This window comes from Dreissena polymorpha, chromosome 9, assembly GCF_020536995.1.
Source record: "Dreissena polymorpha isolate Duluth1 chromosome 9, UMN_Dpol_1.0, whole genome shotgun sequence".
Lineage (NCBI taxonomy): Eukaryota > Metazoa > Mollusca > Bivalvia > Myida > Dreissenidae > Dreissena > Dreissena polymorpha.
The window spans coordinates 21,525,012-21,533,014 of NC_068363.1; positions in this window are offsets into that span (position 1 = coordinate 21,525,012).

Sequence of the window (8,003 nt, forward strand, 5' to 3'; positions counted from 1 at the left end):
CCACTGCTTCTACTGCTATCACTGCTATCACTACTACACTACTATCACTACTACCACTACTTCCACTACTACCACTACTACTACTGCTAAAAAAACTACTACTACAAGTGTTCTTATTTTAGAATTGATCAAAGATATTAAGGAGTTTTTCAACGACCACTTAAGTAACGTGCCTATATCTCCATTGAATGACAATGTCGATAAAAAATTATTAGACCTGTATATGCCGCCAAAGATTGTCGCACTGTGCAAGGACAAGGGGCCTTTACGCAAAAGGACAAATGGGTAACGAAATACAAAGATGTGTTTTAAACAGAAAAGAAAGTGAACCGACGAATATTGCATCAAGGTGAGGCCGGGTCAGGTAAAACAACATTCTTGGCAACGTTGGCCCTTGAATGGTGTAAATCCACGTCTTGTCATATGGTGTCTTCGAAAAACACCGATTTAGAAACAAATGAGTTACTCATAGTAATATACGATCGAACCAAGTTTAGCACATTCTCAATTTGTAAAGAAAAATCGGATATGCCATGTTCATCGCCTGCATTTAATGACGACTCGGATACGTCTACTGCATCTTCTGTTACTACTGAACACTCGAATATGTCTTGGGCATCATTTGAAACTACGGAAGAATCTGATATTTATTGGCAATTTGATTCTTCATCAGAAGATAGTGACTCGTCAGCCTACAGCGAGGCTATTGGTCATACCAATAACAGTTCAAATATATTTGCTGATGTGGAGGCTCTTCAAGACTTTATGTTCGTGTTCTATATTACATTGAGAAATTATGTAAAACAAGTTGACGTATATACCATGATTAAAGAAAAAATGATAGACTCAATATACTCCCAGGACGACCGTGAGAAGCCGTACAGACTAGTGAATGAGATAATGAAACGTGAACGTTGCTTGGTACTACTTGATGGTCTAGATGAGTGGACCAGACCCGGAGATCATCACAACCTACCGATATTGGTATCAGTTTACAACCAAACTGTGATGTTAATAACAACACGGCCTTGGAATTTGGCTGAATGTAAAGTTAAGCATTCGGACATAGACGCAGTGTTGCAACTGGAAGGAATAAATGAGCCGTTGGAGCTTAGCAGAATTATTTTAGCCGCTTAGTAGCTAAGGCAGAGCCTGAAATAAAACACTCCGCATTTAGGCGTTACATATAGAATCAAAAGCTCGGCAAGTTGATATCATCACCCGTTATGCTTCCTGTGATTGAATGTTCTTATGCAGAAGGAATAGAGTTCAAAGGCTCTCAATGTGAAATATACATTCTCTTACTGGAAAGTCTGTTTAGGAAAGCAAACAGTTATACGTGTACATTTCAACAGCCCCCCCTTTCCGTTCTTCACACGGACTGAATACATAGAGCCAAATTTAGAACCCCTGAATCGTCATGCTGAAATGGCCTTTCATTTGTTGTTTGTAAATGACAAGGCAAATTCAATAATATTTAGTATTACAGAATTAAATAAATTCAAGATTGATGAAATCAAGGGCTTTGCATTTAAATCAGGGATTTTATCGGCGCAACGAACTGGATCTGCACTGCGATAATAGTCATCATGCATGCTTATCCACTTGAGCATGCAGGAATTCTTCGCTGCGTATCATATCGCCCGCAATACGAATCTCATTGATTATTATCTACCTTAACCGTCACCCGGAAGCATATCTCGACATATCACAGGTGTTTATATTCCTGTGTGGACTGGATGTATCGTGTGCGGAAAGGCTATCAAGCATGACAGATGAACGCGATGCTTCTAATACTACTACTGGTGCATCCCGTTATTCAAGTCACGCAATGTTTAATAGAACCATACTGGAAGGATAAAGAGAAGCTAATGCAAACGGACATTCCGACATTTCCCTTACACACAGTCACTTCTACTTCGATAAGAACAACATCATTGACCTTCATAAGATTTGAAAAAATAACGCAGCTAATGCCATTGCGTTGAACGTTGACATGAAAGTCTTTGAAAACCGACGAATTTCACCTGCCAATGACGTGTGCGTATCTCATATTGCATTTGACCTTCATTCGTGCATAAAAATGACACATTTACAGCTAACTGGACATTGCATATTGGTTAAGGTAAATATAAAATTAGGTACTTTTGTCAAATGTTGTTTCGTTATGCATAAGGCAAAATATAATGCTATATTTTTGTATAGATTGCATTCCAATAAAATGTTTCCTGATTTTACGGAATAAGCGTATTAGACTCTTTTTAAGCAGTCCATTGACATTTGATATATCAAACAAAGAGCATGACTTTTACTTCTTTTATACAGTACTAAGCTAACACAATATTCATTTTTAAACATATGTGGACGTGCCGTCATTAGAGAAACCGATTAGCCCCAGCCAGTGATGTGGTTTGCTTTTCGTGTTTAACATGCTGATACGTTTTGATTGGGAACAATTATCGTTTTGAACCATGAAAATCGCAAAAAATCATATCTCAAGCAACATAACACGATTATTCGAATAGTCGTCAGTAAAATACATAGTACACTATAAATCCTCTTAATCGTATTATAATGATTTTATGTTTCTGAATTATGTTCTCTCCAATTGTGTGGTAATTTGTAGGAAACAAAACACTTTATATATAAAATTAATGTTGCAAAATTAATTGACCGGCTTAGAAGAACGTTTCCATAGTATTTACGGCACTAGTGTAGTGCATGTTATCCATACTATTTGCAGACATAAACTTTCTTTCAGTTTAGATTTAGACCTACATATTCAGTTCTAGTTTGTGATGAACGGACATTTTTCTTATCATGAAAAAACAAGAACAATATGACCAAACCGTAAAACACCTCAGGTACTGTGTTGTTTGTGTTTATCTTTTCTGAGCACACGCATTTTTATCCCAATGCTGTCGGCCAATATAAAAACTAGGCCATCTGATGTAAAAAAAACTAGTCCACTGTTTAAAATTCAAAAAAACAAGTGTGTTTACATCATAAAAGTCACATGTATGTGCAATCTTCATAAATCTTTGTCAAAACATAAGTTTTAATTACATCCCAGTTCAGTTTGAAAAGTATTTTGTTTGTTTAACAATATGACCGCAAAGAGGCCGTGCAGTTTACGTTATATGATAAAATTAAAACCATGTTTATACTATATCAAAAGTTAAGTCAAATGTTAATGCCCATTGGTCGGATATGTGTTGTTATGATACTGGGTGCACGACCACGTGATTTAGTGGGGTTCACAAACAATTAAACGTTTTCGGTAGTAAATACACCTAAACGTGCAGCTTTTGTTTATTATGACATTTCAAATAACAATTTTTCTTAAGAATTTTATCAAGTGCATAACATGCAGTTTTTATGCTGCGTATGGCTGTGTGAATACGTAATAATTAATTTATTTAATAAGTCTGTGTCATTGGCCAATTTTTTAAGTGTACCGCATTTATGTACACGGTTATGCTGCACGCAACATGAAATGTGTGCACCGATTTCAGACCCATTCTAGGATGTTTTATTCAATCGGTACTAACTGCATGGACAACTTTCTTTTATGCACTAAATAATTTCGCAAATGTATTCCAAAAATATTTGCAAATTGAAAATCTGAACGGTGGGTTAACATTAAGTCCAGCCCGTGTTTAAACCACTGCTAACCCCGTTGATCCTGCACTCTTGATATCTTCGCCGTATTGCAAAATGGTATTTGTCTGAGGAAAAACAAGGCCGCCAGGGGCGGGGCAGTTTTCTTTATATGGCGATGGAAAAACCTTGTCAACATTTTAAGTCTTATCTTCATAAGCTTACTCAGAACCTTGAATGTATGATATCTCGGCCAAGTTTGATTATGGTTCTGGCCCGCCTTGAATGTATGATATCTCGGACAAGTTTGATTATGGTTCTGGCCCTGTATGATATCTCGGCCAAGTTTGATTATGGTTCTGGCCCTGTATGATATCTCGGCCAAGTTTGATTATGGTTCTGGCCCTGTATGATATCTCGGCCAAGTATAATTATGGTTCTGGCCCTGTATGATATCTCGGCCAAGTTTGGTTATGGTTCTGGCCCGCCTTGAATGTATGATATCTCGGACAAGTTTGATTATGGTTCTGGCCCTGTATGATATCTCGGCCAAGTTTGATTATGGTTCTGGCCCTGTATGATATCTCGGCCAAGTTTGATTATGGTTCTGGCCCTGTATGATATCTCGGCCAAGTATAATTATGGTTCTGGCCCTGTACGATATCTCGGCCAAGTTTGATTATGGTTCTGGCCCGCCTTGAATGTATGATATCTCGGCCAAGTTTGATTATGGTTCTGGCCCTGTATGATATCACGGCCAAGTTTGATTATGGTTCTGGCCCGTTGAAAAAAACATGGGCGCCAGGAGGCGGGACACTCTTCCTTACATGGCTATATTAAAGCCTTGACAATGCTCTATAAGTCTCATGTTTAGTCCAATCGGCATAAACGCAATCAGAAGATTGATTTTAATGATAACTCTGCTAAGTTTGAAAATTGTTTCGGTTCGTTGATAATCGTGGCCGCCAGGGAATGGGGCAGATGTCATTTAACGGATATAATGAATGTGTGTTAACACTAGAGGAAACATGTTCAGTGCATTCATGACACATGGTAAACAAATGTGATGTTATGATATCTTTGCCGAGTTCTAAAATTCCGATCCGTTGAAAAACATGGCAGCCAGGAGGTGGGTAGTTTTCCTGATACGACGTTAACCCTTTTAACGATCTAGAAGTTACATGTTTAGTTAAATCTTCATGCAAGTTGGTAATACTATGTGTTTAAATTATTTCTCAGCTGGGATAACAAACATGTTTAGTAACATGGGCTCCATGGGGATGTAAAAAAATTTTATATAGCGATTGCGAAACCTTTTTGAACACACGAGTCGTGTATGTAGTCAAATCATCACGTTCATGAAATCATCTCTGATAATTAGATGTTATGATAGCTGGTGCGTTGAAATGCAGTGGCGGGGCGGTTTCCATTATATGCATATAGTGAAACATTGTTTACGCTCAAGACATCATATTTTTAGTCCAATCTTCATAAAACGAGGTAAAATTATTGCTCGAATAAGTTTTTTTCAATGTTGACGGTTCGTTACAAAACTTGACAGCAACGAAATTTTGCAGTTCTCATAATATGTCTCAAGTGAATCCTCTTTAACACTCTAGAAATCGCATTTTAGTCAAATCTTTATAGAGCCTCATCAGACCATTTCGTGTTATGATTTATCGGCCTTGTTTAGAACGTGTTTTGGTGAGCTGAACAACATATACATTGAGGGGATGGATGTCAGTTTCCCTTAAATGACATATGTGAAACCATGGTATCGCTCGTGAGGTCATATCGTGTGTTCAATCTTCATGAAACTCAAGCCAAACAATGGTGCACAAGTTAACCTGCCCTGGTTTGTAAACGCTTACATCTGTAATAAAAGGCTTTATTCTAAACCACTCGGCTATCCGGGTTACTACAGGTCAAAATGCTTTTTTTACTTCATACAAGGCATCCACGTATTATCGCAAAATATAACGATAACAACATAACTTTCTAAAGTTTGTAACGCTTTATAATGTAATCATTTTCTAACGATTAAGTTTCGCAGACGAACATGTATTTTCAGTATGAGTCACCGTCGGTTGAATTATTTCGCTCACAGATTTATATAGATTATTTGTTGTTTTATCCTGTGACAATCTGAAAATTCTCATTTTGTCAAACTGTGCATGTGGATCTATCGTGATGTCTTAAACATGTCTTCTATACTTAATAACACAGTTCAAATTGTACCAACTTCCTTGTTTTTATCTATCAATATACACAAGTGAAACTCCAGCTGCTCGAGCAGTATTGCATTTTCATTATAAACAATTAGTTCGTCCTTTATTTAAGGCAAGTGACCAACTGTCAAAACAGTACGAAACAGCACAATACGAAACAACATACACACATAGAAAAATAAAGCTTGGGTCACCGCCTTGGAACGGTCAATGCAAAGCATTGGGGTTTTTAACCGGTTTTAGAATGCTCAACCTCACATTCCCCCCAGCAATATTCTTTATACAGATATGTGTAAATAAAATGTATGTATAAGTAGCATTGCAACTCAAATTAAACAATTTAATTACCATTTAATTACTCAATGGTAGGAAGGAGACCAGAGCAACAGAGTTACAACTTGTATAGGAACGATTAAATGAAATTACGAACAAGTGTCAACTATATCACTTCTTTTTAAAACATAATATTTTGGTATGTTTTGTTATTTGCAATAGACGAGATAATTGTTATTGTTTACATTCGGAATTTTCCGCGCATGCGCACTGACTGGTTGGCAAAAACACTGGTTACAGTCAATAAAAACATGTATAAGGGGCTTTTGTTTAGTCAATTTAACGAAAAAAAATCCGAAACAAACATTACAACTCTTAAACAATAGTGCAAATATATCATATTTAGTACCAATAAATGTATATTCATATATATAATTTCCTCTTTATAAAAATACAAATTAGTTATTTGCATCAGAGTAAACGTGGTCGGAAGACTAAATACTAACAATACCACACAACAAAACAATAAATAAGCCGTATTCTTTTTTATAGTAAGACTTTAAAAATTGATATTTCAAAACTTATAATACATATTACTTTGATTATAACTATAAACGGTGTGGGTATTGTTATTGCTCATCAGCGATCAAAAGTGTATTATAAGAGGCGCATTTAATCAATTATAAAACAAAGCCATAAAAAACGGAATACATTACAATCGTTAAATATTGAACAATATTTTAAATTTAAAGTTATAAAGCACTGTATTATTATGATTAAACTGGCTAACATATAAATACACATGTTCCTGTTAATTCGTTTCGCACAAATATCTTCTTTTTTAATATGTTAAATTATTTATTAAAGCAAAAATTACGTATTTCGGCTTTAATATTTGGCTTGCTCAATATGACTGCTCAATATACCAATAGATGACATGGAGGTATCATAAAGTCTGCCACATGTGGTCTATGCAAGGACCCAATAAAAGTATAGGTCCCTATGTTTATGACACCGGCATGTTTTCTGTGTAATTGTCTGGGCAGTCTCTGATCATAACGAGATAATATGCTTGTGACGAACAACGGTGCAATTAAACACCAGGTTAGAAATGCTGAAACAAAAGTGTCAAAATTGGTTTGCACAATTAAATAAAACAATTAGATTTATGAATTTATTTGTTGGGTAACAAGGCAAGTTTGTTCAGATATATTAAGGTTAAAATCAGTTACTATATGTTGCGAACAAATAGCGATCTATTTGTTGTTTGTTTTCATCCTTATTTGTGTTATTTCATTAAATTTAATTTATTCTAAAAGAATTTCCATTTCTAAAATTGTGTATCTAAGTGGACGTGAAAATGCGTTTAGTAGAGATTTGTGTGGTAACCACATATCGAGCTCGTCGATAGTGTACGCTCCACTCCAGAGCTCGTTTTTAGTAAAAATAAATAATTTCAACAATATAATCGTTCCAAAAATGAATTTCCACGCATGCTTATGTTTTATTCAGACATAAATAGTAAAATTATATTTGATACAGTTCATGATTATCAATAAAAACGATTATTATGTCAACCTTCTCTATATGCGCTTATATGAATTCCAACTCTGTTTGCCAACCAGTGGGAGCAGTCTAAACTTTGCAGGTGCGTATGACGTCATGCGTTAACTCGTTTATATGATCTTTTTTATTTAATATCTACAGTCAAACCTGAATTCAGCGGTCAGTCAAGGGAAATGATCAAAGTGACCGTTGTCCACAGGTGACCGTTGAATTCGGATCACAATTTTAAGAATGTTGGTCAGTTGGTAGTATTACTACGTCGTTACCCCACCCAGTCGTTTGCATACAGTGTAAAACAAATGCTCATTGCATTAACAAAGCATAATAACAGCATTT